The sequence below is a fragment of the Neophocaena asiaeorientalis genome, unplaced genomic scaffold (assembly GCF_003031525.2).
Source record: "Neophocaena asiaeorientalis asiaeorientalis breed wild unplaced genomic scaffold, Neophocaena_asiaeorientalis_V1.1 scaffold114, whole genome shotgun sequence".
Taxonomy (NCBI): Eukaryota; Metazoa; Chordata; class Mammalia; order Artiodactyla; family Phocoenidae; genus Neophocaena; species Neophocaena asiaeorientalis.
This window is the reverse complement of record NW_020173116.1, coordinates 11,196,185-11,220,606: the sequence shown is the minus strand read 5'-3', so window position 1 is coordinate 11,220,606 and position 24,422 is coordinate 11,196,185. Positions and strand designations below refer to the sequence as shown.

The following is a 24,422-nucleotide window of genomic DNA, read 5'->3' as shown; positions in this document are numbered from 1 at the left end:
CCATAAACCAAGGTCGGACAGAGAGGAAGCAGCGTGGCCACTGATGCTCTGAGGGGAGGAAAGAGGTGCCTTCCCAGCCGTTTCCTGCAGGGTCCACTGGGCATCTCAGCTGCAGGCCTGCCTCTGCATCCATCAGGGTTAGCCCTGGTTCCTGCAGAGTCTGGACTGGGGCAGTCTGGTGAGCTCGGCCTCCACCGACAGGACGTAGCTTGAGAAGGAAGCCGTCCAACAAACAGAAGCGAATGTAAGTCTTATTCCACTGCAAGGGCAGGCTGAGCTGGCCCTCTGTACTTTAGAGCTCCGTTGGGTGTACAGGACAATTGTATGTACAATGTGTATGTGTTTAATAAGCAGGTGGGTGGACAAGACAGAGGGAGAGAGGGATGATGATAGATAGATAGATGTGTGTGTGGCTTCACGTATTCAACTATTATCTGTTCTGAGAACATATACTACAGTTGCCCCCAACTGGTCTCCCCAGTTCACTCTCCCTCACCTTGATTTCATCCTCAATCCAATATCTGAAGTAATATTTCAAAACCCATGTAAGACCCTGGGATTCTCCTGCTTAAACTCTTTCACTAGGAGAAATAGCAAACTCCTGAATATGGCCTAGGAGGCCCTGCCTGGAGGACACCCGCCTCCCTCTCAGAATAAATAATCGTGGCCAATCCTTTGCTGCTTGACTTAGTATGTGACTTATACCCTAGTTTTATTAAATGGAGAGGTTTAACCTGAAAACTTGTAATCTAAACTGATGTATGTGTCTGGCATACAGCTAAGAAATGCTTTTTTAAAAAATTGAGATATAATTGATGTCTAACGCTGTACATGGTGTTAACTTGGTACATGTATGTATTGTGATATGGTTATCCCTGAAGTCTTAGCCAACATCTCTGTCACGTCACATAATTATCGCTTCTTTTTTGGGGTGAGAACATTTAAGATCTAGTCTTTTAGCAACTTTGAAGTTTATAATACAGTATTGGGGGCTTTTTTGTTGTTGTTTTTTTAAATTTTATTTTTTTTGGCTGCGTTGGGTCTTAGTTGAGACACACGGGATCTTAGCTGCTGCGCTTGGGCTTCTCTTTAGTTGTGGTGTGCGGATTTTCTCTTCTCCAGTTAAGGCACGTGAGCTCAATAGCTGTGGCACTCGGGCTTAGTTGCCCAGCAGCATGTGGGATCCTAGTTGCTTGACCAGGGATCCAACCCACGTCCTCTGCATTGGAAGGCGGATTCTTTACCACTGGACCACCAGGGAAGTCCCTGTAACACAGTACTGTTGAATATACTCACCGTGTTGTGCATTAGATCTCCAGGACTTATTCGTCTTCTAACTGCGAGTTTGTGCGTTTTGACCAACATCTCCCCAGTTCCCGAACCCCCAGGCCCTGGTAACCTGGTAGCCATTAAATCTCTGTTTCTATGAGTCTGGCTTTTTTAGTTTCCACATATAAGGGATATCATGCAGTATCTGTCTGATTTACCTCAGCATAATGTCCTCAAAGTCCATCCGAGTATTACAAATGGCATTATTTCACCCTTTCTTATGGCTGAGTAGTATTCAATGGTATATATAGGTACCACATCTTCTTTATCCATTCATCTGTTGATGGACATTTAGGTTGTTTCCACGTCTAGGCTATTGTAAATAGTGCTGCTATGAACATTGGGGTGCGTGTATCTTTTCGAATTAGAGTTTTCATCTTTTCTGGATATATGCCCAGGAGTGGGATTGCTGGATCATATGGTAGCTCTATTTTTAGTTTTTTAAGGAACATCCATACTGTTCTCTATAGTGGCTATACCAATTTACATTCCCACCAACAGTGTAGGAAGGTTCCCTTTTCTCCACACCCTCTCCAGCATTTATTACTTGTAGACGTTTTGATGATGGCCATTCTAACCAGTGTGAGGTGATACCTCATTGTAGTTTTGATTTGCATTTCTCTAGTAATTAGCGATGTTGAGCATCTTTTCATGTACCTGTTGGCCATATGTATGTCTTCTTTGGAGAAATGTCTATTCAGATCTTCTGCCCAGTTTTTGATTGGGTTGTTTATTCTTTTGATATTGAGTTGTATGAGCTGTTTGTATATTTTGGATATTAACCCCTTGTCGGTCGCGTCATTTGCACATATTTTCTCCCAGTCCATAGGTTGTCTTTTTGTTTTGTTGATTGTTTCCTTTGCTGTACAAAAGCTTTTAAGTTTGATTACGTCCCGTTTGTTTATGTTTGCTTTTCTTTCTTTTGCCTTTGGAGACTGATCTAAGAAAATATGCTTATGATTTGTGTCTGAGAATGCTTTACCTATGTTCTCTTCTAGGAGTTTTATTTAGGTCTTTAAACCATTTTGAGTTTAGTTTTGTGTATGGTGTGTGCGGGTGTTCTAACTCCACTGATTTATGTGTAGCTGTCCAGCTTTTCCCAACACCATTTGTTGAAGAGACTGTCTTTCCTCCATTGTTGTTCTTGCCTTCCTTGTCGAAGGTTAATTGGCCATAGGTGTGTGGGCTTATTTCTGGGCTCTCGATTCTGTTCCATTGATGTACTTGTCCATGTTTGGGGGGCACAGTCGTCTTGACTCCCATCTCAGGACATATTGAATTAGGTGCTATTACCCTGTCCTTCTTCCTAGAGGAGAAAATTTGGAAAATGAATCAGACAGGATGATAAGTAGAGAATGACTTTCAGTACTGAAAAAAGACAGAGTAACCAAGGAAAGTTTCTGGAGTATCTTACCTATTCAGCACCTCGCTTTGTGCTGGAGAGGGAGGGGGAAATCTGCAGGCCTTCTGGCTTCATGGGTAGCTGGAGTCAAGATAGTCTGAGAGTGGAAAAGACAGAATAAGTGAGAACAGCGTCTAGATTGCTACAGGGAGGCTATAAAGAGCAAACTCTCACAAATTAGAGTAGTAGAGTGACTTTCAATTTCCTTGGAGACAGAGTGAGGGTGACATACCATAATGATCTGGACAGCCTTGCCCCTCCCCCAGCCCAAAGATGAGAACCACTTGGGGGACAAGGCTTCATAGTTTGAAGGAGCTCGGAGGTGAGTTCTGACACTTCTTTAGGTTAGTTAGGACGTGGGGTGGGTCTGATATGCGTTTCCTGGGTTTCCAGTGAAGGCTGCTGAGAACCGCGGTCCAGCCCCCGGATGACTCACATCATTTATGAAACAAAGTCAAGTTACAGTCCGAGAATGGTAGGAAGGGAAGTGGCTTTTCCACCTCATCATTCATTACACCCATCCAAACGAGAACCTACAAACACGTGTTGCCTAATTATTGTTAGTTTGTTTATAGTTTGTTTTATTCACTTATTCCGTTTACCCCTTTGTGCTGTGATTTCTTCATTTAATACATTAGATGAATTAGGGACGTGAATCTGTTTCCTAGCTCAGGTGAAGATGACGAGTTGAGAATAAGATTCCAGTTTGCAAAATTCACCAGCAATCAGCAACCTCTTCTTTCCCGTTTCCTCTCCCTTCAACACATCAGCACGTACAGATGCGCCTGGGACTCAGTGAATTTATGCTCAGACCGGGAGCCCAGTTGCATGGAGATTCACTAAAAATTGACTTGACAAAGAAAGCCCACTTGAGAAATTTCTCTTCCATTGAAACGTCTCTCCTTACCGAGCACGCAGGCCTGAATGCCGTGGGTCTACGTTTTGCATCTTCTTAGCCAAAGCAAAGCAAGCCCTCAGGGCCAGAATGAACCACATTCTACTGGCACAGGCTCATCTTTCGTGTTGAAGATCTGGAAATAAATGGAATCCGGAGGCTTTTCCTAAAATGAAAAAATGTTTTCATTTGATAGTTTGGACAAATGCTAGGTTTCTAGAAAGACAGAGTTGATTATCAAGAAAGGAAGATCTGAAGACGCTTTTTTCCTTTTCCCCAAAAGGCTTTTAACAACAGGTGGTCGTGGCCATTGCCATGGGTCACAGCCCCTTTCCTGTCCCAGGCCGAAAGCATCCCTGCCCAAACAGTGGTCAGAGCTCTAACTGACCAGGCCTCTGTGATTTGGCATCAGAGGAGATGCTAAGATTTTTTTTTCTCGGTACGCAGGCCTCTCACTGTTGTGGCCTCTCCCGTTGTGGAGCACAGGCTCCAGACGCGCAGGCTCAGCTGCCATGGCTCACGGGCCCAGCCTCTCCGCGGCATGTGGGATCTTCCCGGACCGGGGCACGACGAACCCATGTGCCCTACATTGGCAGGTGGACTCTCAACCACTGCACCACCCGGGAAGCCCTAAGATTCTAGTTTTTAAAGCTATCTAGTTTCTGAAGGAGAGGTGCCAGACCATGACTAGATTGAAGCCCTGTGGGCATATAGGACCAAGAATGGGAGCCTTTCAGAATGATGACCCATAAGGGGTGCCTATTACAGAGGCAATTCTGCGCTGAAGAATCACACATCAAAAGGTGTTGCTCACATACAGTTTCGGGCAATGTGCTTGAGCATAGATTCCTGCCCTAGCTTATGAGCAGGTCCTGCATTTTATAGGCATGTTGACAGGAGAAGAAACTGCTTTGGTGAAACAGGATAAACAAGAGGAGGCTGTTGGTGGGAGGGTGGGCCTGCCTTTATGTGCCGTTATGTGCCGTGGGCACCGGATGAACACTTAGCGCAAACAACCAAATTGTATGCACTGAGTTTAATCCTTTTTTTCTGTGCTGAAAATAAAAAGAGATTCCAGAAATCTAAATGCCCGTTAGCCATCTCTATGTTTTTAACTGTTTTTGTCAGAAGAAAAGATATTGTTGAACGATAGCTGAAAGCCTCAGCCCAGCCTAATTCCAAACGCAGGCTCTGCGAGTTGCTGCCTAGAACTGCGTAGAGGGCACGCTTCCATCGTTCTTTAGATGAGCCCTGTCAAATGAGCTTACAGAATAAGCCTGTGCTTGCAGCAGCTTGCCTTCTGATAGCCAAGGTGTGTCTCACGTCCACCTGGGACATGACGAGCATTTCAAAGTACAGGGCCCAGCCCTAATCAGATAAAGACGCCGAGTTCCAACTCTCTTCTCTGAATTGTGTTCATTCCCCTTGAAGGCAACATATAAATCTTCTAAATAAATTGCTCTCTGGCCAGATTCATGTCACCTCTTCTCCTATGCCCACACATTCCTGTAATCAGAAAGTTAACATTAACTCAAGTAACTTTTATTTATTTATTTATTTTATTTTATTTATTTTTGGCTGTGTTGGGTTTTTGTTGCTGCACGCGGGCTTTCTCTAGTTGCGGCGAGAGGGGGCTACTCTTTGTTGCGGTGCACAGGCTTCTCATTGCTGTGGCTTCTCCTGTCATGGAGCATGGGATCTAGACACACGGGCTTCAGTAGTTGTGGCACGTGGGCTTAGTTGCTCTGGGGCATGTGGGATCTTCCCGAACCAGGGCTTGGACCCGTGTCCCCTGCATTGGCAGGCGGATTCTTAACCACTGTGCCACCAGGGAAGCCCTCAAGTAGCATTTAAAAGAGCTGTCTGGGGACTTCCCTGGCGGTGCGTGTTTGAGCCCTGGTCCGGGAAGATCCCACATGCCCCAGAGCAACTAAGCCCGTGCGCCACAACTACTGAGCCTGCACTCTAGAGCCTGCGAGCCACAACTACTGAGCCTGCGTGCCACAAATACTGAGCCCATGTGCCACAACTACTGAAGCCCGTGCACCTAGAGCCCGTGCTCCGGAACAAGAGAAGCCACTGCGATGAGAAGCCCGTGCACTGCAACGAAGAGTAGCCCCTGCTCGCCACAACTAGAGAAAGCCCAGGTGCAGCAACAAAGACCCAATGCAGCCAAAAATAAATAAATTAATTAATTAAATTAAAAATAAAATAAAATAAAAGAGCTGTCTGGGAGGAGTCAGAGAACCCCACAGAGAGAAAGCTTAGTGAGCAGATGTTTGAGTATTCTCTTCCTTCTTCTACTCATTTCTCTGGCCAGCTCACCTAGCAACCTGCAACCGCTTCTCTCTCCCTTATTTTGTTTCAGCTCCATGAATTTTTGTCCCCATGGTTCCCAGGGGATCCATTTCCCGAAGCCACTGATGATTCCAGTTTCTCTGTCCTTATGTTACCATTTTCCTGCATCTTCCAGCTACTTCTTGCCATCCGGTTCACAAACGTTCTACTTACCTGTTAGACGTGATTCCACTGTGAGCTGAAATGACATGAATTGACAATGAGGTTGTAAGTCCCATAAATATACACCCGCCAGAAAGCTTTTAGAGTTGTTAAGGTAGATGTAAGCGTTTTATTACAAGGCCTCTAGCCTCTGGCAGTCACCAGTTTATCTTCTGTCTCCGTGGATTTGCCTATTCTGGACATTTCATATAAATGGAATTATATAATATGTGGCTTTTTAAACTTAACTATAGTTGATTTACAATATTGTGTTAGTTGCAGGTGTACATCTTCAGGTTTTCCATTATAGGTTATTATTAAGATACTGAATATAGTTCCCTGTGCTGTACAGTAAATCCGTGTTCTTTACCTATTTTATATGTAGTGGTGTGTATCTGTTAATACCATGCTCCTAATTTATCCCTCCCCTTCCCTTTCCTTTTTGGTAACCATAAGTTTGTTTTCTACGTCTGTGAGTCTGTTTCTGTTTTGTAAATAAGTTGTATTATTTTTTTGGGATTCCACGTGTAAGGGATGTCATATAATATTTGTCTTTCTCTGTCTGACTTCACTTAGTATGATAATCTCTAGATCCGTCCATGTTGCTGCAAATGGCAATATTTCATTCCTTTTTTTATGGCTGAGTGATGGTTCATTGTATATACGGACCACATCTTCTTTATCCATTCATCTGTTGATGGACACAAGTTACTTCCGTGTCCTGGCTATTGTAAATAGTCTGCTGTGAACATTGGTGTGTATTCTGTAGGTTTTGTGACTACTTTCTTCCACTTAGCACAATGTTTTCTGGGTTTGTTATGTTGTAACATGTATCAGTACTTCATTCCTTTTCCTAGACAAATACTGCTCCATTGTATGAATATGCCACACTTTATTTATCCAGCCATCAGTTGATGGAGATTTGTTTCCATATTTTGGCTGCTAGAATGCGGCTGTGAGTATTTGTGTGTAAGTTTTGTATGGACATATGTTTTCCATTCTCTTTGGTATATATCTAGGTGTGGAATTGCTGGATCACGTGGTAACTATATGTTTAACTTTTTGCAGAACTGTTTTCCTCAATGGCTGCACCATTTTATATTCCCACCAGCAATGTATGAGGGCTCCAGTTCATCCACATTCTCGCCAACACTTGTTATTGTCTGCCTTTTTTTTTTTTTTTTTTTTTTTTTGCAGTACAAAGGCCTCTCACGTTGTGGCCCCTCCCGTTGTGGAGCACAGGCTCCAGACATGCAGGCTCAGCGGCCATGGCTCACGGGCCCAGCCGCTCCGCGGCATGTGGGATCCTCCCAGACCGGGGCACGAACCCATGTCCCCTGCATCAGCTGGTGGACTCTCAACCACTGCACCACCAGGGAAGCCCTTGCCTGCCTTTTTTATTATAGCTGTCCTAATGGGTGCAAAGTGGTGTCGCACTGTGGTTTTGTTATGCATTTCCCTAATGACTAATGATGCTGAGCGTCTTCTTATGTGTTTATTGGCTATTTGTAAATCTTTGGAGAACTGTCTATTCAAAGCCTTTACCTATTTTTAAATTGGATTATTTGTCTTTTTATATTAGATTGTAAGAATTCTTTATACATTCTGGATATGACCCTTATCAGACATATAATCTGCAAGTATTTTCCTAATGCATTTTTATCTAATTTTCTCTTCTTTTGTCATTGGAAGAAACAGAAAAACTAAAGATTCAATATGACATTCCAGTTGTACATATTCTTTGTCAATGTCCTTTTGCTTCTTCCTTTTTTTTTTTTTTTCTTTCCCTAACTTTTAAATTTGGGCTTTTTTTTAAAAAAAAAAAAAAAAGATTTTTTAAAATTGAAGTATCTTTTGCTTCTATAAGCTGGGCCTTCCCCATGAGAAAAACACACAATTGAAGTAACTTTCCTGAGATAATACAGAAGTGTACCTAAATTATCTAGTGTGTAGAAATACTAAGAAAATGTCTGACCAAGGAAAGAAAAAGATTTTAATTAATCGGTTACGAAGGGATTTGAGAAGGAAAGCTGATACTCTAATAATGTAAAGACAAAGTAGGAGATACTGATAATGAACTCAATTGAACGTTAATGGAATTAGGCATCCTTTGTACAAAGGAACATACTAACTATGGCATTGAGAACGAGAATTTGTCCTTCAAATGATATTCATTGAGCACTTCACTAATGCCAGGCGTGCATAGGTAAGACTTAAGAGACACAGGCTCCTCCCTGCTTATTTGCCATCAGTCATTTGAATCCAGAGAGTGAGATCTAACACATGACCACATATATAAAGGGCCCCCCTTTGTTAAAACCATGCCCTTCCACAACAGGGGAGGAGTAGAATTCCACATTGTAGCTGTGATTTCCACCAGCTCAGCGTCTTTACTTCCTGTCTATCCATCCACCTCTCCATCCTTTCCGTTTCATCCGACTCAACCTGACTTGGCCTTCAAATGTAAGATACTAACCTCCTGAAAGTTCCTTCCATTCTTTACTGCTCTATTCCCATCTTAAGGCTGTGTTCAAATTTTCTAGTCCCAGTAATTGTTCCCCAGGACGCATTTCATCTTCTGTCTGACTTTCTTTCTTTTCACTCGTGAGGACTGCCTGGGTCTCAGTCCCTGGGCCCAGACCCAGACCCCTCCCTCCGAGAAGACCACTCGGCCCCCTTAGTCTGCCAGGACAGGGGGTGTTTGCACGCGCACCCGGCCCCTTGCTGATCCTGCTTCACTCACTTCCTTTCCGCCTTTTTCTCCTGGTTGACTGAGCTGCAGGCAAATGTGACTCATGCAGCAGCAAAGCTTTCCCTGGAAAATGGGACAAGACTCCGGTGTACTTAGAAGTGCTTTCAGCCTGGCAGAGCCCTGTCCATCCACTCCTGCCTTTCATTTTCCAGGTTAGGAAACTGAGGGCCTGAAAGCCGGAAGACAGACGAATGGATAATACGGTATTCAGTTTCCGTAACGTCCCCTGTCTCCACCGCACCATCTCTGCAGCTGGCTCTCCTCCTGGCCCAGCACCCCCTGCCACCCGGCTCCTGCTCTCCCTGTCCACCCCGTCTTTCCTTTCAAGTGAATGAAGTGGTCCGGCACCAGGCGGCTTCCCCTCTTCTAGTTCCTCGTTTGCTGCACACCTCTCAGCAAGGTAGACGATAGGATTTTGGAAAAGAACAACTGAACCTTCAGTGCAGGGATGGGGACGCTAGGTAATGTGTGTGTTACACGTTAGACTAGAGAGACAGCCCCTGGAGGTGCCGAGATGCGGGATAAGGAAAAAAGCTGAGCGCACTCTGAGGGTTCCTGACTCTGTGGGGGCTGCTGTCCTATTTCTTTCTTTCTTTTTTTGGCTGTGCCTCACGGCATGCGGGATCTTAGTTCCCGGATCAGGGATCAAATCCATGTCCCCAGCAGTGGAAGTGCAGAGTCTTAACCAGTGGCCCACCAGGGAATTCCCTGCTATGCTATTTCAGCATCATCCAGGCTGAGGCCAGGGGGACCATGGTGGAGTAAAGATGCTCAGGTGGCCGCAGCTGAGCACTGCGCCCTGCCGGCCCAGGGCGGGGTCTCAGCTGAGCTGGCAGGTGGCAGAGGGAGCTTGGCTGGATCATGGAAGTGGTTGCAGGGCAGCATCCGGTCAACAGGCCAGCACTGCCGGGGAGGAGCTGCCAGGGCACCCCAGCCAGCACCCAGGAAGATCACCAGATGGTGGGGATGAGGTGTCAAAGGACCCCCATAGTGACTCCACGACCACATGGTCCCAATCTGGCTGCCAGCTCAGGGACTGGGAACATGACTGACGTTTGATTCTGGAACCCTGTGGCCTGGGAACGTCACTGAGGTTTTCTTTCTGGAACCCTCTGACCAGGTTTGATTCTGGAACCCTCTGGCCTGGGAACATGACTTAGGTTTGATTCTGGAACCTTCTATCCTTTGAAGGTGACCATGTTTGATTCTGGAACACTCTGGCCTCGGAACATGACTGAGGTTTGATTCTGGAACTCTCTGCCCTGGGAACATGACTGAGGTTTGATTCCGGAACACTCTGGCCTAGGAACATGACTGAGGTTTCGTTCTGAAACCCTCTGGCCTGTGAACATGATGGGGGTTTGATTCCGGAACCCTGTAACCTAGGAACATGACTGAGGTTTGATTCTGGAACCCTCTGTCGTGGAACATGACCAGGTTTGATTCTAGAACCCTGTGGCCTGGGAACATCACCAGGTTTGAAACTGGAACCCTCTGGCCTGGGAACATGACTGAGGTTTGATTCTGGAACCCTCTGGCCGAGGAACATAACTGACGTTTGATTGTGGAACCCTCTGGCCTAGGAACATGACTCAGGTTTGATTCTGGAATCCTCTGGCCTAGGAACATGACTGGGGTTTGATTCTGGAACCCTGTGGCCTGGGAACATGATTGAGGTTTCACCCCGGAACCCTCTGACCTGAGAACATGACTGAGGTTTGATTGTGGAACCCTCTGGCCTGGGAACATAACCTGGTTTGGTTCTGGAACCCTCTACCCTAGGAACATGACTGAGGTTTGATTCTGGAACCCTCTGTCCTGGGAACATGACCAGGTTTCATTCTGGAACCCTCTGACCTGGGAACATGACTGTGGTTTGATTCTGGAACCCTCTGGCCTAGGAACATGAATGAGATTTTGTTCTGGAACCCTCTGGCCAGGGAACATGACTGAGGTTTGATTCTGGAACCCTGTGGCCAAAGAACATGATGACGTTTGATTCTGGAACCCTCTGGCCAGGGAATATGACTGAGGTTTGATTCTGGAACCCTGTGGTCTGGGAATATGACTGAGGTTTCTTTCTGGAACCCTCCGGCCTGGAAACATGACTGAGGTTTGATTCTGGATCCTTGTGGCCTGGGAGCGTGACCAGGTTTGATTCTGGAACCCTCTGGCCTGGGAACATGACTTAGGTTTGATTCTGGAACCTTCTATCCTTTGAAGGTGACCATGTTTGATTCTGGAACACTCTGGCCTCGGAACATGACTGAGGTTTGATTCTGGAACTCTCTGCCCTGGTAACATGACTGAGGTTTGATTCTGGAACCCTGTGGCCTGGGAACATGACTGAGGTTTGATTCTGGAACCCTGTGGCCCAGGAAAGTGACAGAGGTTTTATTCTGGAAACTTCTGGCCTGGGAATATGACTGAGGTTTGATTCTGGAACCCTGTGGCCTGGGAATACGACTGAAGTTTCTTTCTGGAGCCCTCTGGCCTGGAAACATGACTGGGGTTTGATTCTAGAACTCTCTGCCCTGGGAACATGACTGAGGTTTGACTCCGGAACCCTCTGGCCTAGGAGCATGACTGAGGTTTGATTCTGGAACTCTCTGCCCTGGTAACATGACTGAGGTTTGATTGTGGAACCCTCTGGCCTGGGAACATAACCTGGTTTGGTTCTGGAACCCTCTACCCTAGGAACATGACTGAGGTTTGATTCTGGAACCTTCTGTCCTTTGAACATGACCAGGTTTGCTTCTGGAACACTCTGGCCTAGGAACATGACTGAAGTTTGACTCTGGAACCCTCTAGCCTAGGAACATGACTGAGGTTTGATTCTGGAACCTTCTGTCCTTTGAACATGACCAGGTTTGCTTCTGGAACACTCTGGCCTAGGAACATGACTGAAGTTTGACTCTGGAACCCTCTAGCCTAGGAACATGACTGAGGTTTGATTCTGGAACCCTCTGTCCCAGGAACATGACCAGGTTTGATTCTGGAACCCTCTGGCCTGGGAACATGACTGGGGTTTGATTCTGGAACCTTCTGGCCTAGGAGCATGACTGAGGTTTGATTCTGGAACCTTCTGGCCTAGGAACATGACTGGGGTTTCTTTCTGGAAACCTCTGTCTTGGGAACATGACTGAGGTTTGATTCTGGAACCCTGTGGCCTAGGAACATGACTGAGGTTTGATTCTGCAACCCTCTGCCCTCGGAACATGACTGTGGTTTGATTCTGGAACCGTGTGGGCCTGGAACATGACTGAGGTTTGACTGTGGAACCCTCTGGCCAAGGAACATGACTGAGGCTTGATTGTGGAACCCTCTAGCCTGGGAACGTGACCAGTTTTGGTTTTGGAACCCTCTACCTGGGAACGTGTCTGAGGTGTGATTCTGGAACCCGCTGGCCAAGGAACATGACTGAAGTTTGATTCTTTAACCCTGTGGCCTGGGAACATGACTGTGGTTTGATTCTGGAACCCTATGCCCTGGGAACATGACTGAGATTTGATTCTGGAACCCTCTGTCCTGGGAACATGACTTAAGTTTGATGCTGAAACCCTCAGGCCTGGGAACGTGACCAGGTTTGGTTCTGGAACCCTCTGGCCTGGGAACGTGACTGAAGTTTGGTTCTGGAACCCTGTCGTCTGGGGACATGACTGAGGTTTGATTGTGGAACCGTCTGGCCTGGGAACATAACCTGGTTTGGTTCTGGAACCCTCTGGCCTGGGAACATGACCAGGTTTGATTCTGGAACCCTCTAGCCTGGGAACATGACTGAGGTTTGATTCTGGAACCCTCTGGCCTGGGAACATGACCAGGTTTGATTCTGGAACCCTCTAGCCTGGGAACATGACTGAGGTTTGATTCTGGAACCCTCTGGCCTGGTAACATCACCAGGTTTGATTGTGGAACCCTCTCACCTGGAAACGTGACTGAGGTTTGATTCTGGAACCCTGTGGCCTGGGAACATGATTGAGGTTTCACCCCGGAACCCTCTGGCCTGGGAAAATGACTGAGGTTTGATTGTGGAACCCTCTGGCTTGGGAACATGACCTGGTTTGGTTCTGGAACCCTCTACCCTAGGAACATGACTGTGGTTTGATTCTGGAACCTTCTGTCCTTTGAATGAGACCAGGTTTGATTCTGGAACACCCTGGTCTGGGAACATGACTGAGGTTTGATTCTGGAACTCTCTGCCCTGGGAACATGACTGAGGTTTGATTCTGGAACCCTCTGGCCTGGGAACATGACCAGGTTTGATTCTAGTACCCTCTTGCCTGGGAACATGACTGAGGTTTGATTCTGGAACCCTGTGGCCAGGGTACATGACTGATGTTTGATTCTGGAACCCTGTGTCCTGGGAATATGACCTCTGCCTGGGAACGTGACCAGGTTTGATTCTGGAACCCTCTGGCCAGGGAACATGACTGAGGTTTGATTCTGTTTCCCTGTGGCCTGGGAACGTGACCAGGTTTGATTTGGGAACCCTCTAGCCTAGGAACATGACTGAGGTTTGATTCTGGAACCCTGTGGCCTATGAACATGACAGAGGTTTTATTCTGGAACCTTCTGGCCTGGGAATATGACTGAGGTTTGGTTCTGGAACCCTGTGCCCTGGGAACATGACTGAGGTTTGATTCTGGAACCCTCTGGCCTGGGAATATGACTGAGGTTTGATTCTGGAACCCTCTGGCCTTGGAACCTGACTGAGGTTTGATTCTGGAAGCCTGTGGCCTGGGAATATGACTGAGGTTTCTTTCTGGAACCCTCTGGCCTGGAAACATGACTGAGGTTTGGTTGTGGAGCCCTGTGGCCTGGGAACAGGACCAGGTTTGAATTTGGAACTGCCTGGCAGGCTGCAGGGTAACTAAGCCATGCTGGGGGAGCAGCCTGAGACCAGGAGAGACGCCAGGTGTGCTTGTAAAATGCAGACTCCTGGGCTCCAGCTGTCTCTGATGAAGGGAGCTTAGAATCTGCATCTTCAAGGAACCACTCAGGAATTCTTAACACATACTTAAATTCGATTGCTATAATATTAGAAGAAAGCTTCTGATTTGAGGTTCATCGATTTGACTCCTAAACCCACCAAGTAATACCTACCTGGGCACTTCCCTGGTGGTGCCGTGCCGTTAAGAGTCCGTGCTCCTAATGCAGGGGCCCCAGGTTCGATCCCTGGTCAGGGGACTGTTATAGATCCCACATGCCTCAACTAAAGATCCTGCAGGTGGCAACGAAGATCCTGCGTGCCGCAACTAAGACCCAGCGCAGCCAAATAAAAAATGAATGAATGAATGAATGAATAAATAAACAAAAATACGTGACTGGCCTGAACAACCTACTTAACTTACCTAGGCCTCAACGTCCTTAACCCTAAAATGGGAACAACAGTGCTCCCGTGTGCTGTGGGAACGAAATGTTTCAGTGAGTGTAAAGTTTCCACTGCGTGGTCAGTACGAATAAGTGGTAGCTATCATCATGAACAGCTGTCTCCTCTGTGCAGGAGTCGGGGTGACAGGGATGGGCAGAGGAGGAGAAAATTGACCGTGCCCTATCTACACTGCATCCCTCAGAAGCATAAGAGCAACCGTGTAGCTGGCACTTCTTCTGTGCCAAGCAGTGTTCTAAGCCACAGAGACGTATAACCCGTGTGACCCTTTCAAGATGCTCACGAGAGAGGTGCTATTGTTAGCCCCTTTTTACAGACGAGGAAGCTGAGGCCCAGAGGGAATGAGGAACTTGGACAAGGGCCCACAGTCCAAGTTCTATTGGGGGCTGAGATTCAATCCCAGACACCTGGGCTGCTCAGCCCTGCTGCCCCGCCGCACCCCCTGCCCCCTCACAGCAGCTGCCGCCTGAAAGCAGGGAACCTCCCCACCTACCTCTCAGAGAGAACTGAGTCAGAAGCTGCAAAATCTACAAAAATACAGAAACGTTGTCTGTTTTAAGTTGTTCAAATATAACTTCCATCGTGTGAGTTGCACTGAGATAGAAGCAAGACATGAAATCTGTTTTAAATTCGTACAGGTGCAGGCTGCCAGTCTGTTGCAATAAAACATCCATTTCGGCATCTACTGTGTAGTGAACTTGCTAAGCAGGTTAGGCACAGAGATGAAAGGTAATAGCACCCCCCACACCTCTGAGAGGAGGAAAAGCTTATAAGACACACGTGGAAATCCTTCTAGAACAAGCTGAGCGTGGTAAATCCTCCAGGAGACATTGGCCTGGAAACGGTTGATGGAGAGAGTCTCTCATGAAGGAGCCTTGGCATCTTCACTCTCTCTGCTCTCCCTGCTGTACCCCCATCCGCTCCCAGACACTGCACTTACATGCCAGTGACTCCCAAACTTATATTCCCATCTGAGACCTCTCATCTGAGTTCCAGACCCCAACTCCAGCTGCTTCCTGGACATCTCCGCTTGGACATCTCCAGGACCCCTCGAGCTCAGCCTCTTCCTCCTTCCCCAGAGGGCTCCTCTTCCTGGGCTCCCCATCCATTTGGCTGTTCAGAGCAGACCCTTGGGTACCACCATTCGCTTCTTCTCCTTCTTACACAACCAGTCAGCTACGTCCAACTGGTCTACCTCCCAGCCCTCTCCCCCAGTTGACTACTTCTCTTCAGCTTGCTTCTCCCCACCACCTGGCCCAAGACTCTACTGTTGTTCACCTGGACTCTTTAAATACTCCTGACCAGTGTCCCTGGATGCCTGTTTGCCCTTTCCAACCCACTTTCCATCCTAAAACTGGAGGGATCTTTTCAAAAAGCACATCTCATCATTCCATTACCCTGCTTAAAATTCTCCAATGTTTTCCCATTGCTCTTAGGATGAAATTTTAACATCTTAACATGGCCTCTGTGGCTTCTGTGGTCCACCCCTGGCAGTGCCAGTGTCTGTGGCATCACCCTTCCCCTTTGTGCTGGCCCCAGTGGTCTTATGGCTCTTTTCTGCCTGGGGACCTTTGCCCTTGCTCTTCCTTCTATCTACACTGATTTCCCTGCCTTTACCTAACTAATTCCCACTCATTTCCTAGGTTTCTGGGTTGATGTTATAACATGGAAGCCTGCCTATGTTTTTTGTTGTTGTTGTTTTTTAATAAATTTATTTATTTATTTTTGGCTGTGTTGGGTGGGTTTACGTTGCTGTGTGTGGGCTTTCTCTAGTTGCGGCGAGCGGGGGCTACTCTTTGTTGCGGTGTGCGGGCTTCTCATTGCAGTGGCTTCTCTTGTTGTGGAGCACAGGCTCTAGGTGCGCGGTCTTCAGGAATTGTGGACGCGGGCTCTAGAGCGCAGGCTCAGTAGTTGTGGCGCACGGGCTTAGTTGCTCCGCGGCATGTGGAATCTTCCCATACCAGGGATCGAACCCGTGTCCCTTGCGTTGGCAGGCGGATTCTTATCCACTGCGCCACCAGAGAAGCCCCCTGCCTATGTTTTGAGGGTCAGGAAACATAGGCAAGTTTCCATGTTATAGTAGCAAGTGAATAAATCATTAATTGTACATCAGGCTGTCTGACGTCCGCCCCTCCTGCTAGAACGTAAGTCTCGTGAGGGCCAGGACTGTGTCCTTCTGACTCTCCACCAGCCCCAGAGCCTTGAACATAATGAGCCTATGTTCAACTAATGTTTACTGAGTGAATATATGGAATATTTGAGTTAGGCCTTGAGGGATGGTGTATAGTTTTCTATTGCTGCTGTGATAAATTGCCTCAAATTTGTGGTTCAAAACCACACAGATTTATTCTTACAGTCCTGGAGGTCAGAAATCTGAAATGAGTCTTATGGAGCTACAATCAAGGTGTTGGCAGGGCTGGTTCCCCCTGGAGGCTCTGAGAGGAGAATTTGTTTCCTTGCCGTTTTCAGCTTCTAGAGGCCACCCGCATCTCTTGGCATCTGGCCCCTTCCTTGCATCATCTAACCTGTCGATCCCGTTTCCTGGATCCTACAGCTCTGATTTTCCACCTCCCTGTCTAAGGGCCCTTGTGATTTCATTGGGCCCACCAGATAATCCAGGATAATCTTCCCATATCAAGTTCCTTAACTTAATCATATCTGTAAAGTCCATGTTGCCATACAAGGTAACAGTCACACGTTCTGGGCACTAGGACGTGGACATCTTTGTGGGGAGACCTTATTCAACCCGCCACAGATGGATGTACCCCTCTCCCTCTGAAGCACCCCTGGCTACATCCAACCCCGTTCAACCCTGATCCCTCCTCCTCTACTCCTGCACCCAGGAGGCTCCGAGTTACAGGAACAAACCATATGGCCAGGCTGACTCTCCCACTTTAAATTCATGGACAGAATCCTCCCATGCATTCCAACATCACTGGAAGATTCTCCATCTCCCACCAAGGCTCCTTTCCCACCCTCAGGTTCACGCCTACTCCCTGTTTTTCAGACCAAATCTACTCATCCCCTCCAGTCTCTCTGGGTTGCAGGTGACACCCACATTTCTTTGACAAAATGCAAACGCCTCTGAGCCTCTCTCCTCTCCCTCCACTAGTCTGTAAATGTACCTGTGTCTGTGCCAGTGGGTCTCAAACAGAAGTGGGGGGGCCCCTCCCCAGGGACATTTGGCAATGTCTGGAGATGGTTTTGGTTGTTACAACTTGGGGAAGGAGGGTGCTACTGCAATCCTATGGGTAGAGCCCAGAGACGCTCCTAAATATTCTACAGTGCACAGGACACCCCCAGCCCGATGAACTGCCCAGCCTCAAGTGTCAATAGCACCAAAGTGAGAAACTGCTCTACACTTACTAAGAGAAAGCAGCACATCACTGTGTGTTCCCAAGTCAGGTCCGGCTGCTCGGCGCTCAAAAATCAATACTCGAGAGAGACCAATGTTGGTAGAAAGGAAAGTTGCTTCTCAGCAGAATGCCAGCAATCTGGGGAGATAGTGGACTCAGGGTCCCCCAAAAACCATCTCCGAAGATTCTGCTCGGCCATGAAAGTTTTTAAAGGGAAAAAAAGGGGAGTCATCTCAGTTAATCATAGAGATAGGGGATCCGAGTGCTGCCATGCCCCACTGTGTGCAGGCTTGTCGACTTCCTGTGCTCTTTCTTTAGATGCTATCTTGTTCACACAGTTTGTTTTTGAGATCACTGAAGGGGAAGCTGGGGAAGAGATCTGGTCATCTGTTAATTACTTCTTCATTTCCACGTCTTTGACCTACGAAAAGAGCCAACAGATTAGGCGAGGCATTGTGTGATCAAAAGGTTTGAAAGGTGTGCTAGGGCCGGAGATGAGTAGAGCATGGGGGCGCCTGGTTTGAGGTTCATGACTAGATAAAAGGGGCCTCCTGCAAAGAGCTCTTTCCTGCAGAGCTGCTTACATGGGGGTTCTGCTGTGTTTTGGATGGCACAGTTCATTGTGCAAGAAAGTCCCATGCATCACAGGACATTTTGGATTCCCCGTCCCTGCCCACTAAATGCAAGTAGAGCCCCCAGCCCAGTCACTGGGACAAAGGTGCTCCACAGATTTCCCAGCTTCCCTTATGGGAAGAAACACTTCCTGGCTGAGAACCACTGTACATGGATCGGATGGTGATTGACATTGTATCCCTGTCACTCGGGGACTGCATGAAACAGATTTTTTTGGATTGCATGAAACAAATATTTTTCTCTATTTTAAAGAATCGAAACAAAGTTGAATATTTTAATGTCATTCACCCAGTATGTCTATGCGTATTGGCTTAACTTCCTAAATCCAAAAAGGGCATACTGTCTGCTTTTCTCTAACATTTTTCTTTACCACTGAACACAAATACATCAAAATAAGACAGGCCTTTAAATGTATCGTACTAACCAACAAGACATAAAGTGTTTGGGAAGGTTGAACGTAAACTTATTAGAAAAATGCATCCCTTGTGAAGCTCTTAGAAAATTGTAGCTCATAAAAATGTGAGTATAAAAAAAACTGTAGCAAAAGGAGGATTACTTATCTTAAAGGATTGCTCAAAGAAAGCAATCTTCTCATGTAATTGGAAGTCATTTAAGCACTCAACCGCTGTCTCATTGTTTCCTTTATAGCCCCTGGGTCATCTAATCCACTTTTTTACCCACAAGGTGCTAGAGCTGACTGTTCTTTCTATTTAATAGCATTCTGGAACCCGGGTATGGATGGGCCCATGCTTTGACACAGAATCGCCTTTCGGATGTCTGCCTGAGGGCGTGAAGCCCTCTCCCTGTAAAAGAACAGACTCTTTTTATCTTTCGGTCCCTGAGCTCCCTGGCTTAAACTATCAAATTCTATATTAGATTCTGTTGGAGGAGGGACTTCCCCCTGGTAGTCCAGGGGCTAAGACTCCATGCTCCCAATGCAGGGGGCCCGGGTTCGATCCTGGTCAGGGAACTAGACCCAGCACAGCCTTAATAAATAAATATTTAAAAAAGAAAAAAGAAAAAAGTGGCCCCATCTCTTCATACACTTGCAAACAAAATCCTAATCTCATGCGGTTACAACCAGATCAGCGTGGTTACCCAGAGAAAAATACGGCCATGACATAGAATTGAAGGCCAGCAAAAGTTATAAAATCAATATCCCATAGATTAGCTAGTTGAAAGCACATTTTGTTCTAGGAAGATTCAAAGTGTTATTTTATTCATGATAATAATTTACTTCCTTTCAGAATTCCATGGAGAGATAATAGATCATTATTTATTTTATACTGAATATAGACTATGAAGATTAAAAATAGCTCATGAATAAAGAAAATAGAAACCCTATATGTGAGATTTTATGTAACTAAGGTAACAATTTCTTGAAGAGATCTTGGTCTGTTATGTAAATACGTATAATTATGATAATTTCAGAAGCCATGTTATTTACTCAGTAGTTTAACAGGTCCTTCACAAAACAGTCACTTTCAGAACTCAGGAGGGGTATAGCAGTACTTGCCAAAAGAATGAGGATGAATCTTTCAAGTGAATTTAAAATGTATTTTTATAAGACAGACTTAAGAGTTTAAAGATACTTTTACACTATTTTTACTTTCATGCAAAAAAAGAACTGCTATAGTATATTACCCAAGATCAGGTACGGCATACACGAAGACTGTTGCGGATAAGTGGTCAGAATGAATTGGTGGTGTTCTCATAAGCTTCTCTGGGTCATAGTTGTTTTTTCCTTGTTGTTCAAGGGCCCATCATAGGAGGTATATGAATGTTATAACCAAAGATCTAAAATTTCAGGAAGAAGGAAATCGGCACCTGTCCATTCATTCAATGAATATTTATTCAGGATGAAAAATGTGCTATTATCCATGGGGCTAAATTTTCGGGACCACAAAGGTGAATGAAGCGCACGTTCTACCATTACATTCCACCCGTCAGGCAGAGGTAGACAGGTAACTATTAGGTGTGTGAAGTTAAGTCCTCAGGGTCATTGTATTGCATCGTTCCTGGGGAGTCATTGGCATTGTTGTAAAATGTGGAACGTTTTACAAGTATTACATGTGTTATGATAGAAATATATATAGGGTACACGTTTATGAGTGGTGGAGCAGAAGTTACTTGGAATGAGCTAAGTTTTAATACGTTTATTAGGTAACCAGTGATAGGTGAGTGTGTGTGTACGCACACGTGAACTTGCATATGTGTGTTCATGCACGTGGAGGGTTCATCATTCTAGGAAGATAGAACGGTGTGAGAAAGGCTGGGAGGTTTGAATCTTGGTGTAAAAGTAATTATTTATGTCCGGAGAGCTGCAAAGGATAAGGCCAGGAAAAAAGGCAAATACCTGACCATTAGGAACATTTTGTACTGTATTTTCAGATTTTGGTTGTGCTTGTATAAGTAGAGGGGTATTAAAAGTACATGAAATTAGAAGGTGACAATTTTTTATTTTAGAAAGATTACTCTAGCAATAATGTAAAGGAAACCATGCCGTCAATGTATGAATAATAAATTAATAATAACCAAAAAAATGATTCTGTTGGAGGAAAAATTAAAATAAAAAGGTTAAAAATAAGTTCCAGGCTGGGGTGTGCAAGCATTCCCCCTAGCAGAGGCCACACAGAGCAGTAGGACAATGTAATGAACACAGCCAGGGACCAGGGCAGGCAGAGGGCAGTTCCTAGACAGCTTCTGCCACTTTCTAGAGGGTCCTCAAGCTGGTAAGTCATCCTCTGGGTTCTCCAGGTGACCACCTGAGCAGACCAGGCTTTTCTGGTCCTGCCCTTGAGACAGAAGTCCTTTTGGGTCACTAGCTGCCCATCTGGCAGAGTGCGGGTGGCAGGCTCCGAGGGCAAGTGGAAAGGAGAGCAATGCCCAAAAGAACGTCCTCTAACCTGAAAGAGAAATGGAAACAGGGCAGCCCAAGGCCCTTAGCCCCGAGTGGAGCCCTTCCCGCAGCACACAGATAAAATAACCAAATTCTCACCAACTGCGGAAGGCAGAAAGCCCGCCCGGACATTTCCAAGGAACCCGGAGAGGTGCTGATGACGCAGGTGGGGACCATCACCGCCCCCCACCCCCGTTCTCCCTGCCCCCTCCTCAGCCACATCTGGATGTCTTATCACCACACCTGGTGGCTTCTCTCCTTTGCCATGCAGGGACACTGGGTATAACAGACTTTTACTAGGGTCTGGGGGAATAGTGGGAGGGGTGACTAGGGTTGTCGGGTGAAATACAGGATTCCCAGTCAAATGTGAATTTCAGATAAACAAATACACTTTTAGTATAAGCATGTCCCAGATATTGTCTGGGACATCTTATACTGAAAAGAAAAATTGTTGTTTATCTAAAATTCAAAGGTAACTGGGTATCCGTATTGATACCTCCTACGTCTGGCAACTCCAGGTACATGCCCCCACATCGCGGGGCATCCCTGCACCATCACTGGCCACCCCTCATCACAAGGATGGAGGACACCCCTGCCACATGGCTGGGTATCCCCTCCAAATTCCAGGCCTCCTCCCACTGCCTTTCTTTTCTTCTCTGAGTCTCAGCGACCTCCCCAAACAAACACAGCAAGACAAAACCTTCTGTGTCTTCTGCCCAGACCGGAATTCAAAACACAGTAACCTCGGGGAGGCATCTCACACACTCAGCTCCCTTTATCTCCCTGCAAACACTGGCCTGGGTGCCCTGAGGAGGGGGGCCTGGCCTTGTCCTTATAATCAAGACCCACTAGTACGCTTTCCTAAACAAAAGAGCAGCCCGTCCTGAGATGAATTTGCTTCCCTCCGTTACCATCCCCACCTCAACCCCAGACACACAGAGATGCACAAATTCAGAATCAGCTGCTGTCATTGTTTCCTGAATAGTGATTTTTGTCTTGCCCCATTAGAAGTCAAGGAATGGAGTTCAGCTAGAAGCAGAGGCCAGGAATAGCAGATGGTGTCTCAGACTAGGGGGACTGTGCCCATGCTAAACAGGAAACCAGAAGAATGCAGACGGACTCAGGAGGTTCAAGAAGACGGAGCGGGACTTCCTTTGTGCTGGGGCTTCTCACATCCCCAGGCTGGGGATGGGCCCCTAAAGGCCCTGGGCTAGTCCAGGGAGAGCAAGGCCACACCAGGTTTCCAGACTTTGCACCAGCAAGAGCTCTTTCATTACCTTACTCTATAACCCATGTAATATGAAACACTTTTGTCTGAAGAACAGATAACACTTAAAAATAATTTATTTCACCATCTTTTTAATTTTTTAATAAATTTACTTATGTATTTATTTATTTTTGGCTGTGCTGGGTCTTCGTTGCTGTGCACGGGCTTTCTCTAGTTGCGGCGAGCAGGGGCTACTCTTCGTTGCGGTGCACGGGCTTCTCATTGCAGTGGCTTCTCTTGTGGAGCACAGGCTCTAGGCACGCAGGCTCAGTAGTTATGGCGCGCGGGCTCAGTAGTTGTGGTTCGCGAGCTCTAGAGTGCAGGCTCAGCAGTTGTAGCTCGCGGGTTCTAGAGTGCAAGCTCAGTAGGTGTGGTGCACGGGCTTAGTTGCTCCACGGCATGTGGGATCTTCCCGGACCAGGGCTCAAACCCGTGTCCACTGCATTGGCAGGCGGACTCTCAACCACTGTGCCACCAGGGAAGTCCCTCACCATCTTTATTACTCAAAGATACACATATGCAAATCAGAGCTTCTGATCAGCATGTTATAATTATTTTTCCCTTGCTGTTTCCAAAGTGGTTCAATTCCAACCAAAAACAGAGAAACTGAATATTTTTACATGGGTCAAAGACTGTGAAGACTCTAAGGTTTTACCCTATTTGCAAGCAAGCTCACCTGGTTCATTCTAAGTAACGAGTCAGCCTGCCGTGGTTCACAGATGGGGGCAGAAGACACAAGCCTCCTGGGTCAGAGGCAAAGGACTTTGTTACCCCAGCAATGGCAGCAGCCAGCGCATTAGCAGTTTATAGTGGGATTTTCCCCGGGCCCTAGTTCCCCCGGGGGGATGTGAAGAGGGCCAGGGGTCATCTGCACGCACGGTGGGGTGCATTACAGGAGAGGAACCCTGAGCCTAGAGAACCAGAATCTGTACAGTGGAGGCAAGCCTGCCGCCCCCAGAGGGAGCCCATTCTGTACCCCTCTGGACAGGCCACCACCCCGTGGGGAGATGCTCTGTCTTCCAAAGCTGTTGGCTCTGTAAACATCTTTGTGAAAAGATAGTTCAGAGCCAAGGGAGCTAGTCCTATGCTTACAAGACGTTCAGAAACACGAGAGACCATGGAAAACTGCTTCCTAATACATGGTAGATACAGTCTTATCTCAAGGAAATATATAAATGTGCAAATATTTTAAAAATACAGGCCAGGGACTTCCCTGGTGGTGCAGTGGTTAAGAATCCGCCTGCCAATGCGGGGGACACGGGTTCGAGCCCTGGTCTGGGAAGATCCCACATGCCGCAGAGCAACTAAGCCCACGAGCCACAACTACTGAAGCCCACGCACCTAGAGCCCGTGCTCCGCAACAAAAGAAGCCACCACAATGAGAAGCCCGCTCACTGCAACGAAGAGTAGCCCCCGCTTGCCGCAACTAGAGAAAGTTTACACGCAGAAACGAAGACCCAATGCAGCCACAAATAAATAAGTAAGTAAGTAATTTAAAAAAATACAGGCCAGGACTTCCCTGGCAGTCCAGCGGTTAAGACTCCAGGCTTCCAATGCAGTGGGTGCAGGTTCGATCCTGGTCAGGGAACTAAGATCCCACCTGTGGCTTGGCAAAAAAATAAAACAAAAAAAAACAGGCCGTCTTTGCTCCTCATGGATTGTTACTAATACCATCCAACGTCAGCTGGACGTGCCTCAAGCATATGATCCAGTCCAAGAACAGAGACAGAGTTCCTGAAACTTGAAGCCCTTCTATAGCGAGGAACCTCTCAGTTGCAAGAAGTAGAAAAGTAAGCTCAGATGCGCTTGGAGAATTAAGGAAGCTGATTAGTTGACGTATTTGAAAAGTCCAGAGGTAGGCTTTTCTTAGGAGCTCTGCAAGGTCAGCCCAAATGAGATTTTCCCATCCCTCCTCACTGCCTTCTCCAGTGTCTGCTGCATTTTGAGGGCCGCACCCTCCCACCCCTGCCCGTCCCCGACCTGTGATCCCCTGTGGCTGCC

General features: G+C 46.8%; 1 protein-coding gene across 1 annotated transcript in view; it reads left to right on the top strand.

The window, feature by feature from the left end:
• The window catches only part of CREG2 (cellular repressor of E1A stimulated genes 2), a 41,758-nt gene that overhangs the window by 5,983 nt on the left and 11,353 nt on the right, over window positions 1–24,422 (top strand). The window lies entirely within an intron of this gene.